At 40.7% G+C, this 25,768-nt stretch overlaps 1 protein-coding gene across 1 annotated transcript in view; it reads right to left on the bottom strand.

Moving 5' to 3' along the window:
- Positions 1-1,518, bottom strand: part of ARHGAP28 (Rho GTPase activating protein 28) — a 228,510-nt gene extending 226,992 nt beyond the window's left edge. Inside the window, exon 1 of the mRNA XM_045458487.1 lies at positions 1,345-1,518. The gene's annotated coding sequence lies outside the window, so the exon portion shown is untranslated. The remainder of the gene's footprint in view (positions 1-1,344) is intronic.
- Between the last annotated feature and the right edge of the window lie 24,250 nt (positions 1,519-25,768).

A 25,768-nucleotide genomic window follows, 5' to 3' on the forward strand; every position in this document is an offset into this window, starting at 1 on the left:
TCCTCATTCAGAGGTTCTCAAAGTGGGAACCCTAGAGTTCCAAGGACCCTTTTCAGGCAGTCTGCAAAGGGTCTGTAATACCAATTATGTTATTTTTAATAATACCGAGATGTGGGGTGCCTAGGTGGCACCTAGGTGCCTAGGTGTTGGTTAAGCATCCAACTCTTGGTTTCTTCCACTCAGGTCATGATCTCACAGTCCGTGGGTTCGAACCCTGCACCCTGCTCTATGCTGAGGGTGCAGAGCCTGCCCGGGATTCTCTGTCTCCCTCTCTCTCTCTCTCTGCTCCTCCCTCCTTCCATCTCTCCCTCTCTCTCTCTCAAAATAAATAAGTAAACACTTTAAAAAAATACCAAGATGCTCCTTATCTTTTTCAATCTCATTCTCTCTGGAGTGTATAGTGAAGTTTTCCAGACTACGTGACATGGGATATCACAGCAGACTGAATGTTGAAGGAAACAGAATATATTAAAGAGATAAGCAAAAATGTAAAACAGTGCCCCTCTTTGTTTTTGTAAAGTCATTTTTTCATAAACATATTAACACGTAAGGGGTTCACGGGGCACCTGGATAGCTCACGTTGGTTGTCAGTTGGGTGGTGGACTCTTGATTTCTGCTCAGGTCATGATCTCTTGGTCGCTGGGATGGAACCCCACGGGGAGCTTGAGCTCGGAGGCCCCTAGGAGGCAGGCTCCCGGTTATTAGCTGGGAGCCTACTTGGGGTTCTCTCTCATTCTCTCTCTCTGCCCCTCTCCCACTTGTGCTCTCTCCTTCTCAAAATAAGTACACTTAAAAAACATGTAAGGGGTTCATCACTGAGTTTTAACTAAACTGACATTTAAAACTTTCCCTGTTTTAATTTCTGACAGTAAATACTAACAGATAAAACCCATATGAACAGAAGCTCTTTGGTCCTCAGTAATGTTAACTGTGCGAAGAAATCCTGAGACCAAAAGCTGAAGCACCCTCCTAAAAGGCCACCAGAAGGATTCCGAAACCTGGGACAAAGGACAGCAGGCTCCCCATTCCCTCCTTCTAGCTAGCAAAGGCTCAGCAGCACCAGAACCTTAGGAGGCTCATCTCCCTGAAGCCCCAGCCTCTGCCCTGGATGCATCACGGACGCCCAGCCTCACTCCAAGCCCCCCCGCCACCCGCACTCCAGGAGCCCGGCCTGCCCCTCACACCACCAGCCGCGGCCCCCCCCCCGGGATCTCCGCACCAAGGCCCGGGCACTGCCAGGCCCTGAACGGTCCTAGGCGGGAACGGTACCCACGGGCGGGAACCACCGTCCGGCCCCGGGGGCGGCCGGGGTACCACCGTCCCCCGACCCATCCGCCTGCTCACCGGGTCCGGGGTCTCAGGAGTCACACGATCTGGCCGAGGGCGCGACGGCAGCGACCACGCCACAGCCAGCCCTGCGCCAGTCCCTCAGGTCAGCTTCCTCGGACTCTTGAAGGAATACGCGGCCCCGCGGGGTTCTGCAGATTCGCCGTTCTCTCCGCCCGTTTGCTCTCTTTAAGCACACAGAGAGCGGGAAAACACGGGGCAGAGTCCTTCAGAGCTACGCCGTTTGGGCCACCGTGGTGAGGCGAGGACCTGGAGGAGTTTGAGGACCAGAAATATGACGCCCCGAGAAAGGGACGCGCAGAGCTTCAGCCTACTGGCCGGAGGGCGAACCCACGACTCTGAGTCTGCGCAGTAGAGGTGGTGTAAGCTCTCCCACAGCGCCCGCATTGCACGTGTCTGCGGCGTGGGGGCGGGGCATCCTCAGGCCGGGGCGGGGTCAGCAAACTGGGTTGGGTCTAGCACTGATAGGTTTGGTAGGTGAAAGCCAAGAGTATACTTTGGTTTTTTGTTTTTAGAGGGTGGGAATGTATTTTAAGAATTAAAAACAAATACTCTAAGGAGCAGAGCATGGCATGTATAAATATATACAATAGCTGTAAAGAGAATAGAGCCAGACTACCCTTGCAAAAGAGGATTGTATATGGGGAGAAGTGGTGTTGGAGGAGCAGAATCAATGTTAATACTTAGTTCAGCTTGTGTCAAGAAAGCCCTGGGAATTGCTTGAAGTCACCTGGTGTCCACTGTCTGTCAGTGTCTGAGTGAGCACCACCTTCTCCTGTCCTGAGAAACCACAAAGCAGCAGATGATCCAGCAGGAAAGATTCCTGTCTGCACTGAGAGACTTTCCCCAGCTCCTGGACCACCAAGGGTCGAACAGTGGATACCCCAGGGGCACTGGTGGTGCGAAACAGAAAGTCCCTACCGCCTTGACATGGTTGGGAGTTAAAAGACCCAGCTCAAGATTTATATCCCTCTCCATTCCCAGACCCAATCTGGAACAGTGGTGAAGCCCCCTCCTTCTCAGGGAAAGGGACTTGTATCCAGAAGGTCATGACTGAGATTTGCTAACAGGCCAAGGAAAGACACTTAAGTTCAAAAGAGCTAGTCAGAGCAGGGCTGAGCAGAAGGCTCTGGGAATTTGAATTTCAAAGGCAGTGGAAAACTTCAATAACTCTCAGAGCAAAAGGGGCTGTGTCTCACAAGCTCTAAACAATTCTGCAATATCAGCATCTCTGTCTCTACTCTTGACACTCATTAGTAGATACTATAAATATAATATATATATACACACATGCATACTAGTATAGTACTCTCTCTATATATATATACAGTACTCTCTCTATAGTATAGTACTATATGTATATATATATAATATGTATATTATATATATATACACCCATGGGGTAGCCTCAGGAAGCCACTCTAACAAAAATCAGAACTATTAGCAAATTAACAAATTATAGTTCTGATGATCCTTCTATTGTTAAGTCTAATGATTTTCATGTAAACAGGGATTTTGGATAGATGTATATACATTAAAATGCAGTCACCTACTGGCCTTCTAAATCTAAATACAGATTTAGAAGCAAGTGTCCCAGTAGAGATTCCAATTTTCATGTACCAAATTTTCACGGTCACTTGTAGTGCTACTCAATGCAGGATGTCTTGCATTAAACAAAATATTACCTGTTTCAAATGATAACCTTCATAATGAAAATGCAAATCCTGGTTTGAAATTCCTGGGCCAGCTATTGAAAAGCTTTATGTATGTAAGATCAAGGCACATTACAATACACATAGTTTTAATGCACAGGAAAATGTGAAGAAAGCAGCGTAAGAAATGTCTAAAGGACATTCCTGGATGTCATAAAAGCATTTGGCGATCATTAGTATTGCATCCTGGCAACTTTTCAGAAGTTTGACAACTCTCAAAAGTTTACCAATACACATGAAAAATTGAGTGAAGTCAGCCTGTGTTATGTTCAGTCCTGTTCAACTTTTCCTTTGCTGCTGTGTTTGAGAATGCAATAAGGGACTTACAAAGCTGTGTCACAATATATAGCTTGACACCTGGGAGACTCTTTCACCTTACCAGATTATAAATGTTATCAGTTATCATTGACAGTGACAAAGAAATTGTGGGATGTAAATGGATGACCGCGTTCTTAAAGCACAGAAGCCGCAAGAGCAAGCAATTTATCACTCACTCCTTTGCGGAGTCAGCACAGCATTGGGGGCTGACAGAGAGCCTTGAGGAGCCTGAGATCCAATACCAGTTTACACAAGGGAAATACAATCCCAAGTCCCCAGGCCCATGAGGTTTCTTAAAAAATGAGAACTGTCGCTGGGCTCTGCCTCTTAGCTTAAACATTATCCGGTAATGATTGATGCAGAAGGAGAGAACTGCCTTGAAAGGAGGTGAGAAAGATGTGTACCAGAAGAACAAGCAGCATTCTTATTATTTAGAGATTGACAAAATATGACAATCACATGGCTTCCAGGTAGAAATTTCAGGTAAGTGGCATAATGGTTAAGTATCAGGACTCAGGAGTCAAACTGAGTTTGGATCCTGGCTTTGTTACATCCTAACTTTTTGAATTGAGTAAGTGAATTTCAACGTATTTAATGGGGATGATACTGATGACATGATAAAGAACTAAATAAGAAGATGCATATAAAGCACTTAGCACAGTGCCTGGCACACAATACATGCTCTAGAAAGTATTGGGCAGGCAGTGACAGGACAAGGCCCCCAGGAGTGAAGTTCTAGACTTAGCCCAGGTACAAGTATTGAACTCATCTCAGCCCCATGATGGGCCAGATGTGAAAGGCACACAGTCACAACACAGACTGCTGTTGTAATGAAAGCAGAAGTGAAGGGGTCACGAACAGGAGAGTGTTACAGACTACTGGAGGATTCAGTCCGACGCGAATCCAAGATACAGATGATCATAGGTTATTTGGGCTCCGTGAGGGAAAGATTGTTGGCTTTACATGATTTTTGCAGCCTCAACCACCCAGATTTCCAAAGGCATAGTGCACAGAACCTAGGACAGGTTCACTAAACTGGTCTCCACTCTTTATTGGCTTCTAGCTCATTTGAATTTAGGCGTGTCATTGAACCTCTCTGCTTCTTCAATCAATAAATGAAGGTGATAGAATTTTGACTACTTGCTTAATACATTTTGTTAAGAGTACAGAGAATAATTTACAAGCAGTTCGAGGAGGGACATGAGTTTAAGAGATACAGGAAAAGAATACAATTCTAAAGTTTATTATGAGATCAATAGCTATTCTTTGAATTGAATTGAATATTTCACTGAGGTAACAGCTGGTGGATATGCATAACATGCACATAAATGAGTAGAATATACATGTAGTTATGCAATCAGAGCTATGTATTTAGAAGCAGGTGCCCTGGGGTCCAGTCCCAGCTCTGTGTCTTTGAGTCAGTTCAGCCTTCTTCTCTTTGGTTTCCTTAGCTAAAGAACAAAGACCATAAAATCCTAACTCACGGCATTATTTTTGGAAAATCAAATGGACGTGAATGGACAGTTTATGATTTCCAATAAAAATTACCATGTTCGTAATTATTATCAATAGGCTATTTAAAAATTTTTGATTGTAGTAAAATGCACATAACCTAAAATTCACCATCGTAACCGTTTCTAAATGTACGTTTCTGTAGTGTTAAATAGATTCACATTATTGTACAACCAATCACTAGAACGTTTTCATCTTGCAAAACTGAAACTCTGTACCCATAAGATAACAACACGCATGCTCCCTCAGATCTCAGCTCCTGGCAACCACCATTCTCCTTTCTGTTTCTATGAATATGACTACCCTAGGTGCCTCATGTAAATGGAGTCATACAATATTTGTCTTTTCATGACTGGCTTACTTTGCTTAGTATAATGTCCTTAAGGTTTATCATGTTTTAGAATTTCTTTCCTTTTTTTTCTTTTAATGTTTATTTTTTGAGAAAGAAAGAGAGAAAGACAGAGCATGAGTGGGAATGGGCAGAGAGAGAGGGAGACACAGAATCCAAAGCAGACTCCAGGCTCCCAGCTGTCAGCACAGAGCCCGACGTGGGGCTTGAACTCAACCAACTGCAAGATCATAACCTGAGCCTGAGTCAGACTGAGCCAACCCAGGTGTCCCGGAATTTCTTTCCTTTTCAAGACTAATATTCTTCCACAGAATATTAATGTAAATACTTTTCCTTCTTTTTTAGTGTTCATTATTTGTAACTCATTTGCCTTCTTCTGGCAATATTTTAAGCTTTGCCCTGTACCCATTTTTATATCTTTAAAATGTGGTTTGGGGCGCCTGGGTGGCTTGGTCGGTTAAGTGTCCGACTTCAGCTCAGGTCATGATCTCACAGTCCGTGGGTTCAAGCCCCCCGTCTGGCTGTGTGCTGACGGCTCGGAGGCTGGAGCCTGTTTCGGATTCTGTGTCTCCCTGTCTCTGTGACCCTCCCCCATTCATGCTCTGTCTCTCTCTGTCTCAAAAATAAATAAACGTTAAAAAAAATAAAAAATAAAATGCGGTTTATTGAGGCACCTGGGTGGCTCAGTCAGTTAAGCGTCCAACTTCAGCTCAGGTCATGGTCTTGCAGTCTGTGGGTTCAAGACCCGCATAGGGCTGTGTGCTGACAGCTCAGAGCCTGGAGCCTGCTTCGGATTCTGTGTCTCCCTCTCTCTCTGCCCCTCCCCCACTCATGCTCTGTCTCTCTCTCTCTCTCAAAAATAAACATTAAAATTATAATAATAAAATAAAGTAAAATGTGGTGTATTTATCACAACCAACATGATAAACTCATTCCTTTCACATCAAGTGTTACTGTGCTTTCTTCTAGGAGCACCTCGTTAAAAAAAAAAAAAAATGAGGAGCCTGACAGTAACTATAATAGGCTAGTAGTGTATCAACTTGACATAAAAAGCATTTCAACAAATTTGACATGATTGATGATAGAGCCTCTTAATTTAGCTGTGCAGAGAGAAACTGTTAAGATTTGGCGTGTCTGTCACTATCCTCAAGGAAAAGCCATTTTTTACAGGACCTATCATGACTGTTATTATAATTGATAACATGGTCTAAAGCTAAAACTCTAGTGTTGCTGTTTCTGCAGAGAATGAAGTTTGCCCAAACAAGAATGCATTTATTTTACAGGCATACCTTGGAGATACGGTGGGTTCAGTTCCAGACCACTGCAATAAAGCCAGTATTACAATAAAGCAAGTCAAATGGATTTTTGGCTTCCCAGTGCATATAAAAGTTATGTTTACACTATCCCATAGCCTACGAAGTGTGCAATAACATTATGTCTTAAAAAAACAATGTATACACTTTAATTTAAAAATGCTTTTGCTGCTAAAAAAAAATGCTAACCATCATCTGAGCTTTCAGCACATCATAATCTTTTTGCTGGTGGAGGGTCTTGCTTGATGTTGATGGCTGCTGATCCATCAGGGTAGTGGTTGCTGAAGGCTGAGGTGGGTATGGCAGTTTCCTAAAAGAAGACAATGAAGTTTGCCACATCTATCGACTCTTCCTGTCACAAATGATTTCTCTGTAGCATGAATGCTGTTGGATAGCATTTTACTCACAGTATAGATGGAGTCGATCTTCTCAAACCCTGTTGCTGCTTCATCACCTAAGTTTAGGCAATATTCTAAATTCTTTGCTGTCATTTCAAGAGTCTCCATAGCATCTTTACCAGGAGCAGATTCCTTCCCAAGAACCCACTTTCTTTGCTCATCCATAAGAAGCAACTCCTCATCCATTAAAGTTTTATCATGAGATCACAGCAGTTCAGTCCCATCTTCAGGCTTCACCTCTAATTCTAGTTTCCCTGCTATTTCCACCACATCTGCAGTGACTTCCTCCACTGAAGTCTTGAACCTCTCAAAGTCATCCATGAGGGTTGGCATCAACTTTCTTTAAGACTCCTGGGAATGTTGATATTTTGACCTCTTTCCATGAATCATGAACGTGCTGAATGGCGTCTAGAATGGTGAATTCTTTCCAGAAGGTTTTCAATTGACTTTGCCCAGATCCATCAGAGCAATCACTATTTATGGTACCCATGGCCTTATGAAATGTGTTTTTTTTAATAATAAGACTCAAAAGTCAAAATAACTTATTGATCCATGGACTACAGAATGGATGTTGTGTTAACAGGCATGAAAAAATGTTACACTTGTTGGACATCTCCATCAGAGCTCTTGAGTGACCAGGTACATAGTAAGTGATATATTTCAACAGTGGGCTTAAAATATTTAGTAAACCACATCATAAACAGATGTGCTGTCATCCAGACTTTATTGTTCCATTTATACAGCCCAGGCAGAGTCGATTTAGCATAATTTGTATGGGTCCTAGGATTTTTAGAATGGTAAATAAACATTGGCTTCAGCTTGAAGTCACCAGCTGCCTTAGCATCTAACAAATGAGTCAGCCTATGTTTTGAAACTTTGAAGTCAGGCATTGACCTCTCCTCTCTAGCTCTGAACTCCTAGATGACATCTTCTTCCAATAGAAGGCTGTTTCGTCTATAATGGAAATCTGCCATTTAGTGTAGCTACCTTGAGTAACGATCCTAGCTACATCTTCTGAGTAACTTGCTGCAGCTTCTTACATCAGCACTTTCTGCTTCACCTCACACTTCGAGGTAATGGAGACGGCTTCTTTCCTTAAACCTCATGAGCTAACCTCTGCTAGCTTCAGACTTGTCTTCTGCAGTTTCCTCACCTCTCTCAGCCTTCGTAGAGCAGAAGAGCGTTAGGGGTTTGCTCTGGATTAGTTAGGCTTTGGCTAAAGGGAATGTTGTGGCTGGTTTGATCTTCCAATCCAGACCACTCAAACTTTCTCCGTAAGAGCAATAAGGCTGTTTCACGTTCTTATCGTTTGTTTGTATGTTCAGTGGAGTAACACTTTTAATTTCCTCCAAGAACTTTTCCTTTACATTCACAATTTGGCAGTTTGGTGCAAGAGGTCTAGCGTTTAGCCTGTATTGGCTTTTGACTTGCCTTTGCTAAGCTTTAATAATCATCCTGAGCTTTTGATTTCAAGTGGGAGATATGTGACTCTTCCCTTCATTTGAACATGTAGAGGCCATTGTAGGGTTACTCATTAGCCTAATTTCAATAGTGTTGTGTTTCAGGAAACAGGGAGGCCTGAGGAAAGGGAGAGAGAAGGGGAATGGCTGGTAGGTGGAGCCGTGAGAACACACACATTGTTTATCAATTACATGCACTATCTATATGGGTGTGGTTTGTGGCACACCGAAAACAATTACAATGGAAACACCAAAGAGCATTGATCACAGATCTCCGTAACAGATATAATAATAATGAAAAAGCTTGAAATATCATGAGAATTACCAAAATGTCACACCGAGATACAAAGTGAGCAAATGCTGTTGGAAGACTGGAGCCACTAGACTTGCTTCAGGCAGGGTTGCCACAAACCCTCAATTTGTAAAAAATGCAGTATCTGCAAAGGGCTATAAAGTGAAGTGCAATAAAACAAGGTATGCCTGCTATAATTTTTTGCAACTGCTTCTTAAAGGAAAATTATCCAAACACAAATACGTTTATAGAAAATAGTATTCCACAGAGATTTGTTACTGTATTCTTTCAAAGATTTTAAGAAATCATCTTATTTCCCCCCTTTATTAGCAAGAATACTTTTATGTAGCTTTCTTTCTTACTGCAGACAGAAAGCTTAAAGCTACTCTGAAATCTTTCTGAATTATTTCTTAGAATTGTTTGAATTTTTTTTTATTCCAAATAAGGAAACGTCACTATTTCTTTCTCAGCTTTTATTTGCCTGTGGTTTGAACTGTTTTCCCAATGGGAAATATATCCATATACAGAGAATGAAAGAAATTTGAGATAAATATCAAAGTGCTTCCAGGGAGAAGTTTAGACCTTTTCTATGTCTTGGCTCACCATTTCCCACTGCAGTGTTCTCTCTTAATCTGAGCCAATAATTTCTCTGCCTCTTTTAGCAAACCAGTGTGAATGATGCAAAGCACAGCATCAGTCACCATCTGGAAGAAATTCTTCTCATGGGCGGTTTATCCAGTGTGCTGAGGCAGGGGTGGTAAGTCCCTTGGTGTGAGGTACCCAGGATCCTCCCCCTTAGGCAGAGAGACAGGGAAACACAGAATCAGAAGCAGGCTCCAGGCTCTGAGCTGTCAGCACAGAGCCCGATGCAGGGCTGGAACCAGGAACCTGAGATCATGACCTGAGCTGAAATCGGATGCCTAACCTACTGAGCCACCCAGGTGCCCCAAAACTGGAGATAATCTTAACGTCTAGTAGGGAAATGCACTGTAACATCCTGCTTTCGTTAAAAATGGTGTTTTAAAAACTGAGGATAAGTAAAAGAGCTTACCATATAATGTTAAGCAAAAGAAAGAAAGAAAGAAAGAAAGAGCAGGATACATGACTGAACAGCCAGTATCAAGTCAAGTTCAACACATGCACATTCATATGAGTGCACAGAAAAATATGGAAATGGGATATACCCAAATGTTAACAGTTATTTTCTCTAGGTGATGGGGTGGTGACATAATCTTTATTTTTTCCCATACTTTTACTTGCATTTTCCAATTTCTCTACAATGGTCATGTATAATCATGAAAGGGGTTTTTAAAAATATATGCTTATTATTGAAAATTTGGAAATTACTAAAAAGTGATGTGGGGGCCCCTGGGTGGCTCAGTCAGTTAAGCATCTGACTCTTGATCTCAGCTCAGGTCTCGATCTCAGGGTCGTGATTTAAATCCACGTTGGACTCCATGCTGGTTGTGAAACCCAATTTAAAAAAAAAATACCAAAAATGACATAAAAAAATAAAGTGAAGTTACCCATAGTCTCAGTATCCAGAGTTTAGCAGTTTAAAAAAAAAAATGTGTTTTTTTTTCTCTGATCTCTTTTCTATATGTATACAGTGGAACTCTTTACAAAGATTTGACATGCACACTTTAATTGATATATAAATAGTACCATCCCAACCTCTGCTCTCCTCATCCAATTTCCTTCTCTAACTCTACCTTCCTTCCTCCCTCTTACAGGACTCATGGGATTACTTGGGACCGACCTGGATAATCCATACTAATCTCTCACTTCAAAATCCTCAATATTTCAACATCTCTCTACTTTTTCTTAACAGGCTTCTGGGATCAGAACATGGACATCTTTGGAGGCACATTATTCTGCCCGCCACAGAGATTAGTCATCAATTAAAGCTAAGTGTGAAAGCCATCAGGACTCCTTGGCAGCATACAAAGAAATCCTCATTTCCTGCAGCTAGAGAACAGAAAAAGCTGAGGATTAGTTTGAGGGCCTAATTAGAAGACTATCAGAGCTCTTAGCCTGTCTCCTCTCTGTTAAAGGCAAGTGCCCTCCCTTTTATCTGAAGAGGAAACAGAGGTCTCTGCCATGCAAGACAGAACATGCTGTAGTATCTAACCCCATTTTCCTCCCTGGTCATCGGTGACCTAACCAGAGTTAATTACAATATAACCTCACTGGAGAAGTGTTGGATCTGTTAAGAGAGGAAATTAATTGTACTCCAAAGAAGCTGCAGCATATTGCCAACAAAGACCATAGGAAGCAAGAGAATTTGAATGGTTCTGTGTCCTGAGGGTGCTTGATGAGGAGAAGTAGAACATAAAGTTAGTTAGATAAGGGAGAGTTTATTTGGCGATGTTGCTAACACACTGCTAGGGTAGTACTTGAAAGCAATGCCTTACATTAAGTGAACTAGAAATGCCAACTGTCACAGCAGACTATGGGAGAAGGGACCCAAAAGCTTGGAGAAATGGGCATTCTAGAAAGAACTTACTGCGTAAGGACTAAAATCACGCCATATATGGCTATGTGTCAAAGGAGGGCCCAGAGGACATTCCATATATCAAAGTGATAAGGAATGAGCATCACAAAGATATTCACAGGTGGCCATCCTCTGTAGGCAAGGCATCTATCATTAGATAGAAAGTGCTGGTACAAAACCACACTCTCAGATAGCAATGGGAATGATAGGATCTTGAAATAAGAGTCTGGCTGGTGGTGCTTCAGTATCAGAAGAAAGTGGGTGCCATTACCATAAACAGCAAGGTTGTGACATATACAGGGTTCTGAACACCCCTTGGGATTTGATAGATAACATGAAACAAGAGTATGTCTTAATCTGTACAACCAAAAGAAACCAAAGATGTATGATCAAAACTGAAGGAACACACCCAAATTCAAAGTCATAATCCCTTGCCCCATTTCCAGACCTGAGCCAGTTTCATATCCATAGTTCATTGACTAAAGAAATCTTAGGTCTCCAGAAGAAAGGACCTTGCTATACAAGTATACAAAACATCTCCCAGTTCTCCCCACAAAAGACATATGGCCATTTACTCAAGTAACTATACGTGTTGAAAGGGGAATGCCAGACATTTCAAAGACTGTTGGACACAGAGTCTGAGCTGACACTGAGATATGAAGACTCATCACGGTCTCTGTTAGAGTGAGTTTAAGAGATCCAGGTAACAAGTGGAGTCCCGGCCAATGTCCAGCTCACAGTAGGTTAGTCCACAGATGTAACCAGTGGCAATTTTCCCAGTTCCCAATTATTTAATTGGAATTTTCATATTTGATAAATGCATTATTATTTCATAATGATAACACATATTTGGCAAATGGTGAGAACCTCACATTGGTTCCTTGGCTCATGGGGTAAGAGTTATCATAGTCATCAAGTCTAAACAGAAGCATCTGGCACAATCCCCACTCATCTACCACCGTCACACACACATACTCCCTGGCCAAAACAGTATTTTGTAGAAAAAGCAGAGATCAGGGCCACGCTTACAGACCTTAAAGATATAGAGGTGGTAAACCCCTTCTCCATTTAATTCATCATGTTGCGATGTTTAAATGAATCCTGTCAAAACCAGTATAAACAAAATCAACTTTGTAAATAACCTCAAACTTCACTTTAACCAATGTTGACTTTACTTCCTCTATTAGTTTTTATAGACCAAGTATCACTACCACATATTCTCCGCATAAATTGTTAGTATTAGCTAAATTCTGGTTGATGCACCACTGAATTTAAGACTAGCAGAAATCAAGTAACTTAGTCTCACTGGAATCAAATTTGGCACGATATCCCCATATCAACAAGGAAGACAGACTTATCAGACAACTGTACTACAATCTGCTCTACCTTTACACTTAAAAAATAAGCTTCTCATTTCTTTAAAGTGGTTATTTCTAATTTCACTTGGAGATTAAACATTAATTCATATTCTAGGAAAGCCTGTCCAATCAGATAATATCTTAACTATGGAAGGGAAAATAATAAGAATAACCAATATGGACTCGGAATGCAGGGATATAAGAAATGCAGAGAAGAGAACATGGCTCATCAGACTTCAGTTTATTCTTCAATTTTATCTTTTGGGGGGGGGCAAGCCCTCAAAAGTCTTTATTAAGGATCTAATGCATTCTCTAATGATTCTATGTCAATTTTCTTACAACTTCTGGAGGGTATAGAACAGTGATTATAACCTGATATTGAATCTCAGCTCTACTAGTTAGTAGCTGTCTTATATGGCAAGATACTTAAAGTTTATGGTTCTATTTTATAGTCTAAAAAATGGGACTGACAGTACATGGCTCACAGGATTTGTATGAATATCGAATGAGATAATCGTTGTGGATACTTAGCATATTATCTGTACATAGTAAGTGTTCAGTAAAGTTTAGCTATGGTTGATGAAATTATGCTAATGATAACAATGATTTTCCATAATGAGGTTGAGTTTCTACTTTAAATGTCTTTTGGCTAAAGGTGCCTGGGAGACTCAGTTGGTTAAATGTCTGACTATTGGTTTTGGCTCAGGTCATGATTTCATGGCTTCATGGGTTCAAGCCCCACGCTGGGGCTCTGTGCTGACAGCGCAGAGCCTGCTTGGGATTCCATCTCTCCCCCATCTCTCTCTGCCCCTCCGCCACTTGCACTGTCTCTGTCTCTCTCAAAATAAATACATAAACTCCAAAAAAAAAAAAATCTTAAAAAAAAATCTTTTGGCTAAATGCAAATCAATTTGATTTGGCTAAATGCAAATCAAAACATCTTTTGGCTAAATGCAATCAAATTTTTGACTGCAGTGATAAAAAACCACATTATTACTTCTTAATTTGTGGGAAATTTCAGAAAGTGAAACTTCCTAATGCAAAATTTAAAGGTTTTATATGAGAGGGATAGGAATTCTTTGTTAGAACAAAACTGTTGTTGTTAGAAAATTGGAGAGTATTCTTTTTAATTTGAGTTTATTTATTTATTTTGAGAGAGAGAGAGAGAGAGCAGCATGAGTGGAGGAGGGTCAGAGAACAAGGAAGAGAGAGAATTCCAAGCAGGCTCCATGCCATTAGCACACAGAGCCCAATGCAGGGCTTGATTCCCACAAACTACGAGATCATGACCTGAGCTAAAATCAAGAGTTGGATGCCCAACTGTCTGAGCACCCAGAAACCCCACTGGAGACTATTCTAATTGATTCTAATCAGCTATCTCATAGACTTTAATGTTCTAGCCAAAAATTTTCTTAGAAATCTTTTCAATAATCTCAGCTTCAGTCCTGTAGCTTTCAATTTCGCATAGGAGAGGATGCAAGTCCCTACGAAGTGAAATTTGAGAAAGTGTTTGGATCATAAAGGAAGACAGTGTTTCTCTTCATGGAGAAAGAAAGTGTATCTTCAGTGTGCAAAATCGACCTGCCTGAAGGTTGAAGGCTGAATTAGGGAATTTAAAAATTCTTTTATCACGACATACAACTTACATACAGAACCATGCAAAAACAAGTAAACGTCACCCAAATCACGAAGTGTAATTATCACCTAGGAAACCCGAGATCAAGAGTGTGAACATTATCAAAATCCCAGAAGCCTCGTGTGTTAATATCCCAATCATGAAAACTACCCTCATTTCATTGTTTTCAGCAGGACAGTTGTTCTAAATAATCTAGCTGGCCATTTCCAGAAATGGAAGTTCTGAGTGACTTTCAGAGGTCTCTCTTAATCTTCCCATTTAATAATGAGCTCAAAAGTGTGATCAGTATGATTACACTCCCATGTAGGTCTCCGATGTCACAAACGAGAGCTACATACACTAAACTGAAGGCCAATGATTTCCATTGAGCATCAGTCAAAACTCAACTGACTTGAAAAAAACACTTAAAAATCCTTACATAATATTCATGAATGTCTCTCATGATAGGGTCTAGTTGCTTGAAAGAATTACTAATGGCTTCCTCTTTCATTGAACCTGGCAGATATTTATTACACCTTATTTCCTCCCTCTCTTTTCTCCTGTCTCCCCAAAGCGCGCTCTCTCTCACTCAATCAGTCACTGGGCAATTCTTCAGGGACCTCTGGAGACTTACTGACTTTTACATCTGAATGTTAAATTCCATCATAAACAAAGACCCCTTTTCCTATTGATTTTGCCCCAGTTTTCTGGAAGCCCTAAATGATTCTTGGCTTTTGTACATCAGTCTCAGAGTGATGTCTTCCTTTCCCCTTTGGAACTTCTTAAAACAAATCAGCATAATTGTGTCCACTTACTCCTTTAGCATCAAGCCTTTATTCTAGTCTTTCAAACCACCAATGACCTTAGAAATGTTTTCTTCACATTTTTGTTGACTCTTTATTTTTAAAGCAAGTAAAAGCAAGCAATCCAAATGTTAGATTATTTTTATTAACAAGAAGTCTCATGCTCCTCTCCCAAAAAAAACTTTCTTTCTGAGAGGTAAAGGTCTATCTGACAATAACACTAAGTGCTTCAAATATAATTCCTTAAAATATAAGACTGTCCTTTGTTAGGAGAAAAACATAGTCAAAGCCATCATTATTTACTGAACTGTGTCAGATGAAATGCATCTTTTTTCTTCTCTCCAAGATCAATATTGTACCATACACAAGAGGAAAACTGTATCCATATAGACAAAAAGGGGCTTTTCAGAATGAAACATGAAACATTAGATGCTCTGTTTCTCTTAGTAAAAATGTAATTTCTACTCTGGGAAGGGTAACATAGTTACCATGCAATAGTTGCTTAAAATCACAGGCAATGGTCAAAGTCTGTCAATTCCACCTTCCACGAGAAAAGAAAAATCATTGCTTGGGTATGTCCAATGGTTTCCAACACATAAAATGAATTTTTTGAGCACTTCCCCTAAAATAAGTACTCATACTTGCAATAAGAATATTCACTACCATATTTCTTCTTCAACATTTATTTATTTTTGGGACAGAGAGAGACAGAGCATGAACGGGGAAGGGTCAGAGAGAGAGGGAGACACAGAATCGGAAACAGGCTCCAGGCTCCGAGCCATCAGCCCAGAGCCTGACGCGGGGCTCGAACTCACGGACCGCGAGATCGTGACCTGGCTGAAGTCGGACGCTTAACCGACTGCGCCACCCAGGCGCCCCCCATATTTCTTCTTTAGAATGATAAATTCTGAAAGCAATCTAAAAATTGATGAAATATTCATTTGGAGTAATGTTTACTTTCTTCATACTGTTTTGAACTTCCTCAAGGTTAAGATTAACTGGTTGTTTTGTGATATGGATTTTACCAAAATTTCAATCCATAGAAGACTACTTGTATTGCTTGATTTTTCCCCATGAGTATACGTTATAATTGAAATCAGGAAAAAAAAGTAAAATTGCCTTTATTTCAGAAAAGCATGATCTGGCTAATTGATTTAGTTCTTCATTTTGTTTCAATAGTAACAAATTGGCCAGAAAGTAACAACCAGAGATTTAATGAAAGAATCACCATTGGTGTGGACTATGTACATGTCTCAGAGATGGTCCCGTACTCCAGTTTGCCCAGACATACTTTACAGCAGATTTTGATTTGGGTGTTTCTACCAAAAGTTTAAAAATTTGCATTAAATGTAAAAGACCAAATGACAAATAGCTAATTATGACTTGATACTTTTATGACCATATTATTTCTATGTTGTAGCCTAAGCAGAAAGTTAGGATTAAAAATGCAAAAAGCACTTCGATTTCTTGCCCTCTCGATTTTTCTATGAACCTATTTGGAAGGCTGCCAAGCATGTGTTCAACAAATGTTTTATACTGGAAATGCTTTGCCATAATCACAAACTGATTGAATAACCGTGATCATTTAAGTGTTCTTTTGTTCATAGGCTTCAATGTTTTGTTCATTTGCTTGAAATATGTGCTTTGCTTTTAGCTAAAATCAGGTTCATATGTGTCAAAAAATAAAGAGCTGTATATTTCCATAGCCATATTCTTGTAACATGAGATCTGTAAAAGATTTGAGAAATAAGTTAATAATCGCTTGGCTATATATGGGATATGTTTTCATAGTAAGAGCATTTGATTTTGGTCAAATTCATGTCAAAGAAGAATTAGAATTAATTTTAACTTTGGTATGCCTAAAATATGGACAGCCAGATTATCTTAATAGGAAACATATTTTCACATTCACAATTGCTTATTCTCAGGCACAAAGTTTCCATTTCAAACACTGCAGCCCTGTCCGGCAAATCCCTCGTTTATCTGTAAACTTCAGCTATCCAGATCACCTTTGAGAATCAGGAAAAGAAACAAAACAAACCGAAACAAAAAAAAGCTTGTCAACCTCAAACTCGAAGCCACAAATCCTCGGCACATGGTGGAAACTAGTGATGTGGACACTACCGTAGCCCAAGAGGAAACAGCAAAGCTGTAAAGCAGCCATCACGATCACGATCAGAATATTACAGTCTGGGGTACGGTAGGATCAGTGTACTCTTTAAGGGCACCAGTGTGGACTGCAAAATATAATAATGGATATCTTAATGATACTGATTATTTGCTCCCCAAACGCACATCCTGAAACAGTGCCTCTTGCATTGGGTCATCTGTGGCTCTCAATGCTCCCATGGATTGACTGTGGCATGCCACTCCTAAAGTATGCGGACAGCAATTCTAAAGGTGTTCAGAGCAGGGAAGGGTCACCCAATTATGTACCCTCCTCAGTGACCCTGGTCTTATCTCCACTGCCTATATTTATAGGAATTCACAGGATGGAAACACCAAGAACACAATTTGCTTTACAAGTGAAAATAGGGTGAAAACACGGATATGTTTCGACCGGGAGCATTTTCGTATTTATATTATGAGACATTTCCAGGTTTTCTTACGGAAGGCAAAAAATCAGTCAAAGACACATAATCAGCTGTCAAATATAGCTCACAAACTGATACTGCGATTTTACAAGTTTACTATTAGTTTCCACTAAAAGAAAGGGGATTCAGGTGCGTTTGTTTTCTAATGAGCAAAAGCATGGAAAGGTCAAGAAAAAGATACAGGGATATCCTGTCTGGACTTTGCAAAGAAGGCTTTCTTTCTTTGCAATCACAGAAAGTCAGGAAAAAAAAAAAAAAAGACTATTAGGACCATCACCAAGCTTACAAGACCTCACAGGCAGCAGGAATGTCCCCTTGCATATGACACACGTGGCCTCTGGCCTTGCTGCCTTAGCCACAGATAGTGAAGCGGGAGCACGCAGGAGCTGGTAAAATAAAACTTACAGAAAGTTAGGCAGAATTGACAAGGGATTCTGTTTTGTTGAGGGCTTTTTTTTTTTTTTTTTTAAAGCACGTGTCTTTTTTTTTTTTTTAACTGAAAAAAAAAAAAGTGAAATTTCAGCTCAATTCATTTGGTGGGGTTGATATTTTATAATGGAGATGTTTAGCATTTGCTTTGTCCACTGCAGGAGCAAGGCATGATATGTTTTTCTTCGTATAGCTGTTGGGAATTTATTGCCGGTGCTAAAAAAAGCAACATCTTTCTCACTCTGCTTTTGTGTGCATTGAGTAACCCTGGAGTAAGTGATTAAGTACAATGTCCTCTCTTGCTGAGAGGTAAAGAAACATGGGGTTCACATGCCTGCCTTTTTACACCTAGGATCACGCTGGAGCTCATAACAGTCTTGATTGAAATCATGTTATTAATTTTGTTTTGGATGAGAATACTCCATTTTGAATATTGAGACATTTTTATAGAAGGCAAGAAAATGATGAATGCAAAGAGCAGCCTCCCTCATGAGAGCAGACTAGGAGTGCTAGGTCTTACCAACATCAGAACATGCCAGAGAGGGGTGCCTGGGTGGCTCAGTCAGTTAAGCGTCCGACTTCTGTCGGCTCAGATCCTGATCTTGTGAGTTGTGAGTTCGAGCCCCACATGGGGCTCTGTCCTGTCAGCTCAGAGCCTGGAGCCTGCTTCAGATCTGTGTCTCCCTCTCTCTCTGCCCCTCCCACACTTGCGCTGTCTCTCTCTCTCTCTCTTTCAAAAATAAATAAACATTTAAAAAATAAAAATAAATAATAATAAAAAAGAATGTGCCAGAGGAAAACTAAACAGTTATAGGTTTTCTTGAATGTACCTTCTTTCTTCTTGCTCTCCACTACTTAAGCTGTCTTTTCTCCTCAGTGAGGCATCACTAAAGCTGCTAGGCACACTGGGATGGCAAAGAGGTTGATAGCTAGCACTTAAACTTACTATGAATATTGTCACTGGGAGAATGCCAGGGAGAGCAGAGAGGACAGAGACAAGGAAGGCTGAAAATGAATAAGGAGGCAACAGAAAAGAATGAGAAAGTTGTTGTTTCTGCGTATTCTGGTATACAGATATTAATGGTGTTTTATATCAATCAATGGTTATCAAAAGTACTTCTTTTAAAATTCTTGATGTTTGAAAGACTAATTCCAGACTCAATAATTAGCATATTTTTGTAAATATTATTTACACTGCAGTTGTCACGTGTGCTATATCCTGCTTCAATAGTCAGGAAAACATTAGCAAAGATTTGCAATAATTCCCTAAATTAGTTTGTTTTAAACTTCTGTTCTCTGAAACAATTAGCCCTCCCTGAGCACAGGTCCCAACTTCCTGAACCCTCAGCTCATTCATGCCTCCCCCTCCTTCAGGTCTTTCCACTTAGATGCCACTTGAACTAGAAAACATTCCCTGAAACTCCCAAGTCCAGATTCAAGACTACCAGCATGTTCCATCAGTGTCCTACCCTTCTCCGGTCTGAGCCCTTAACACACCGTAATAGAAGGGTCCACTCATCTGTCTTGATTCTCTTCTAGACCCCAAACTCCACGAGGACAGGAAAGGGATAGTTATGGGCATGGGTTCTGGAATAATAAAAACACTTTGTAGTGCATATTTGTGCAACGTGTTAGTCTAAGCACATTACACGTGCTAAAGCCTCTAATCTTCATAACAGCCCTATAGGAGAATGGGGCAGAGGCAGATTAACTTGCCCAAAGTCACACAACCAGCAAGTAGCAGATCCAGAATTTGAACTCCCGCCTTTGTTTCCAGAGACTATGCTCCTTACCATAATACACTGTTGCCTCTGGAATCAGAGCGTCTTGGGTTCTAGAACAACGTCAGTCACTTACTAGCCATTTTACCTGGGGTAATTTCTTATCCTGAGTGAACCTCGGTTTTTTTCATCTGAAAAGTGAGAGTACATCACAGAATTTCCTTCAAGAAGTTGAGAAGATTCAATGAGATAATGCCTCCAGTAGACAGTAGGCAGTGTATTCAGCATGGTACTTGGCATAGAATAAATACTCAATGATTATTTCTCTGCTGTCTTTTTATCCTTATTCTTATTATTCTCATCCTTCTTTTCCTCCTCTTCCTCTCTTTTTCTTTTTCTCCCCCTTACTCTTCAGAATTGGGTCTGCAGCTCTGAGCAGAAGATGGACATATAGGAGACATTGGTAAACATCTCATGAATGAAGGAATAAGGGAATGGATGAGTGAATGAATGAATGAAATAGCAGGCAAAATTTCTTCGATGCCAATTTGCATCTTCCACGTGTCCCAGCCATATATTTTCCACCTCCACGGCCTGAGAGCGGCCTGGCTGTAACAGCTGCAAGCCTGGATAGGTTTGGCCTCCCAGGTACTTGTTCTCCTTCCCAGCAGCAAACTCGGCTAAAGAACAAAATCTTTCTACGCTAAAAATGTATGACTTGGTTAAAAGTGGGTGAGAACTCAGGCTGTCCTAGAACTATCAAGTCAATGCTCAAGGTCCATTTGCAAGAGCTTCGGAAATTCCTATAATACCAAGAAATACTGTTTAGTCCCAAATTCTAAATTACAATTGACCTTTGCACAATATGGGGGTTAGGCACCCTGACCCCTCATGCAGTAGAAAACTCATTTGTACCTTTTGATTCTCCCCAAACTTAACTACTAATAGCTTACTGATGACTGGAAGCCTGACTGATAACAGTTGATTAACACATATTTTGTATCTTATATGTATTATATACTGTAGTCATACAATAAAATGGGTTAGAGAAAAGAAAATGTTATGGGTGCCTGGGTGGCTCAGTTAAGCATCCGGCTCTTGATTTTGGCTCAGGTCACGATCTCAGGGTTCTTGAGATCGAGCCCTGGGTAGGGTTCTTCACTGACAGCTGTGGAACCTGCTTGGAATTCTCTCTCTCCCTCTCTCTCTGCCTCTCCCCTGCATGTGCTCTCTCTCCACATAAAAAAATAAATAAACTTAAAAAAAAAGGGAAGAAAGATAATGTTATTAAGAAAATCCTAAGGAGGAAAAAATACATTATAGTACTATACTGTATTTATCAAAATAAAAATTCATGTGTAAGTGGACCCATGCAATTGAAACCTGTCTTGTTCAAAGGTCAACTGTATTCAGTTTTCAAACAACCTCAAAAATTTGCATTAAATCAACATTATGGATATATCAAAATTTTGCTAAATTAAGCTAACGAGTATCTTACAAGGCCATTACCATGGTATTATGTTATTGAATATTAATCTTGAACAAGGATAAGGAAAAGAGTTATTGTAATAATTGCTTAAATTTATATGAAATCATTATTTTTTTGGAGTTCACAGCCCCAAAATAGTGTCAACATCTGAAGCTGCCAGATTATATTGGGCTAAACATGATTAGCACACATTCCTCGCTGAACGCACCCAAAGGTTAAACATAAGCCAGAAACCAACACCAAATGCAGCTCAGGCATTCCTGAATCAAATACCTTAGTGAAGAAAAATGATAAAATCTCAGGTCTTTTCATTCTTGGCAAGTACGTCTACATTTTTTTTCTAGTGTTAGTTTGTAGGGAGAATTCTTATGTATGAGGAATTTCCCACGAAGTAGTAATTGTCACTGATGTGTGTTTTCTACTGCTCCTAGGTCAATTCACCAAACTTGCCTTGTTCCCTAACTGATAGGTATGATTCCTTTGTCTTTTCCCCCTGTGCTCGTGCTTCCTTGTGTGGATGGGAAATATGACTGGTGCAGAGATGAGCATAAACAGCGTGCCCACTGGAAAAATCACGTGGGAGTCTGCTCATCTGGGCTGTTTTCAGCTGGGGTTTTGCTAGTTCTTTGTATGTTAGTTCCCTTTGTTGCCCTCTTTTTGATACAGTTCTAACTGTTCCTTTTTTTGTGGTCATTGGGGGTGGTTTCATTTGGGAGAATATTCAGTTCCTGGCTTTCTCTTTTGGCTTCTTCTTCTTCTTTTTTTAAAAATGTTTATTTATTTTGGGGAGAGAGAGAGACAAAGCACAAGTGGTGGAGAGGCAGAGCGAGAGAGGGAGACGTAGGATAGGAAGCAGGCTCCAGGCTCTGAGCTGTCAGCACAGAGCTCGTCGTAGGGTTCCAACCCATGAACTGTGAGATCATGACTTGAGCTGAAGTCAGACGCTTAACCGACTGAGCCACCCAGGCGCCCCTCTCTTTTTGCTTCTTAATCCCAACTGGCAACTAAAAAGGAATCCAAATTTGTGTGGAAATGACAGGGATTTCAGGAGAGTCTCTCCCCAGGTTGTTTACAGTTTCCATGTGGAACATTCAGAACCACAGGCAGAGACCTGCCCTCTGCACTAAGCGTATGGCAGCTCTTGTAGACTGGGAGAATGGGCCCAAGGGAATGAATGCCTGTTTCAACTCAATTCTTTGGCATTTTATACTTGTCTATTCCTTTCAGGAGAGCCCACTGGCCTTAACCATATTTGGCGTGTAACCAAAGAAATTGAAGATTTATCTCAAGTTTTAGTACATCTTTGATTTTTTGGCTTCATCCAATGCCGTGAAAAAGGTAATAGAACTTCTGAGGAAAAAAACACAAGTCACAAGGATTCAGACTCAAACATATCAGATTCGTGGAAATCCCGGTCTTTCATCTGCAGAGGGTTTTGAGTAAATGTCTCTGACATTATCAGGTTCTTATCTATTTAACAGAAATCTGTATCACTAGCTATTGAAACTGAAGCAATTTCCAAGGGCTCCACAAATATATAGAGATTAAAATACTTAGCTTTTTCTTTATGGAAAACTTAGTTCGTTAAAATCAGATTAATTAAATAGGAGCACCTGGATGGCTCCAACTCTTGATTTCATCCGACTCTTGATTTAGGCTCAGGTCACGCTCTCAGGGGCATGAGATCAAGCCCTGCACCGGGCTTCTTGTTGAGTGTGGAGCTGGCTTAAGATTCTCGCTCCCTCTCTTTCTCTGCCCCTCCCTCGCACTCTAAATAAATAAATAAATAAATAAATAAATAAATATTTTTTAAAATTAAAAAAAGATTAAATAAATCACAACCAGTGACTTCTATTTTAATTATTAATGGTTCATGTTGGGGCGCCTGGGTGGCGCAGTCGGTTAAGCATCCGACTTCAGCCAGGTCACGATCTCGCGGTCCGTGAGTTCGAGCCCCGCGTCGGGCTCTGGGCTGATGGCTCAGAGCCTGGAGCCTGTTTCCGATTCTGTGTCTCCCTCTCTCTCTGCCCCTCCCCCGTTCATGCTCTGTCTCTCTCTGTCCCAAAAAATAAATAAACGTTGAAAAAAAAAAAATGGTTCATGTCAACATGGGCCAGGCCTATGCTAAGTTTCACAATGTATTTTAAAAATTAAGTGTAGATAAAAGAAATAAGATTCGATAAATTAAAAATAAAAAATTTACTCTGGGAAGTGTTTCGTTTCAAAATACAAAGTTTTGTTGTTTCATTGTTAAGAGCAGACCAGTCTCTCAGGAAAGGAGTTTCATCATGTTTCATACCTGAAACTAATATAATGTTATGTGTTAATTATAACATAAGGAAGGAAGCAAAAGAAAGATTCCTAAAATTGGAGCTATACTGCAGGGAAGAAATTTATAGAATAAAACCTCTCTGTGGTATATATATGCAAAATTTCTGTTTGAGATATAAATGATGTTTAAAGGAAGTGTTAGAATAAAAACAGAATAACTTAAAGCAAAATCTTTCAAATAATATTGCATCTGTTACTGAATGCTTATAGAGTGTCTGAGGCTGGAAACCTGAGCTCGGAACAATATGTAGGGATAACAGATGTGGTCCCTGTGCAAGAAGAGATATAGCTGGAAAGTGCAAAGGTCAGACCTACAGCGAAGTCTTATTATATATAGCATGGGCTTCTAGAAGCAGTCTGCCTCCCTGACACACATAACATGAACACCACACACACACACATACACACACACGCACGCACATTTTTTTCTTTTCCTTTTATGATGTTATAGTGTTTGGGGTTCTTTAATCTCAAGTTCCTATTAATTCTCACCTGTTACCCCTCTACTAATTTATATCCTTCATTTTAAGTCTATGTATCTATTCGAATATTATTCTATGTGCTTTTAAAGTATTGTTTTAGGGGCACCTGGGTGGCTCAGTGGGTTGAGCATCCGACTTCGGCTCAGGTCATGATCTCACGGTTCGTGGGTTCAAGCCCCACATTGGGCTCTGTGCTGACAGCTCAGAGTCTGGAGCCTGTTTTGGATTCGGTGTCTCCCTCTCTCTCTGCCCCTCCCCTCCTCGTGCTCTGTCTCTGTCAGTCTCTCTCTCTCTCTCTCTCTCTCTTTCTCTCAAAACTGAATAAAACATAAAAACAAAATAAAATGAAATATTTTTTTTAATTTTAGGTACAATCCACCCCCCAACACGGGGTTCGAACTCACCACCCCAGGATCAAGACTCGCATGCTCCACCAAATGAGCCAGCCAGGCGCTCCTACCTCCTTTTAAATTGGGACTTGATTTATGCTCTGACTCTCTTTGTAAATTCTACCCTGGTGGTCCCAGAATCTCAGCGTGCAGGGATCATTAAAGGCATCTGTTCCAACCTCTGCTTGGTGTGGCATTCCTGCTTAATTTTCCTCTCAAGAAGGCTATTGGCTTTGTTGCTTAGAGAAGGAAGTGAGGACTGCCTTCACTGCAGGCCTTCAAATCACCGCTGGAAAAGTCCTCACACTGTATGCCCACCCTCCCTATTTTCAGTTCTTCTCATATTAGTCTTTTTATGGCCTACCAAGTGACTTCCTAAGTAACATTTTTCACTGTATTGTTGACCATGCTCCTTTCTCTCTCTGTCCTCCTTCGCCTTCCAACCTTCCCCATCCCTTGAAAAAGGCTTTAAAAACAAAACCCTGTAATATTATCCCTACCAAGCACTTATGCTAATCTAAGTATAGACCAGCTTCCATTGATAAGTGAGCACACAGACACACATACCACATATACACACTCCACATACACAAACACCACACCACACCCAACACACATACACCACACCACACGTCATACACACCTCCCCACACATACATGCACGTGCACACGTATACCACATACACGACACACAGGTATACACTGTAATACACACACGTATGCTACACCACACATATACACACATACGTCACACCACACGCACACAAGTCACACACACCATACACATATGCGTACACACCCACACCACACATACCACAAACGCACATGTACATATATATATATATAGATAGATAGATAGATAGATACACATATCAGTTTCCTAGCATCAAATTTTGATCCACCATCTGATTCCTTTCGTCCACGAAGAACTTTGACCTTTTCACATACATCTGGCATTACAGACATTTGCAAAGGAACAAGGGTCCTCAACATGTAGCATTCTGAGCCTTAATTAGCCTTGTAGACATGAACGCCCCTAAACTCCCAATATCAGGGCTTCGAGCAGGCAGAAGGCACCCTTCACCTTCCTCTGGTAAAAGCCTGGGGGGTCACTGCTCTGATTTCTTCTTAGCCCTCATCTTTACTCACAAGGGCAGAAAAATTAAAACAGAGGTTGCAAAATGGCAGCCTGCCAGCGGAGTCTGGCCTTCAGATACATTTTGCATGGCCTGCCCAGAGGTTTAGAGATAGTTTAGTTAGTGGCCACCATGTACAAATGAGGACATTTTACTTCAAAATCTGGATATCTGTGCATCTCAAACAAGTCAAAACTTACACCCCTAGGGCTGTATTCCTTCTCCG

The sequence above is a fragment of the Leopardus geoffroyi genome, chromosome D3 (genome assembly GCF_018350155.1).
Source record: "Leopardus geoffroyi isolate Oge1 chromosome D3, O.geoffroyi_Oge1_pat1.0, whole genome shotgun sequence".
NCBI lineage: Eukaryota > Metazoa > Chordata > Mammalia > Carnivora > Felidae > Leopardus > Leopardus geoffroyi.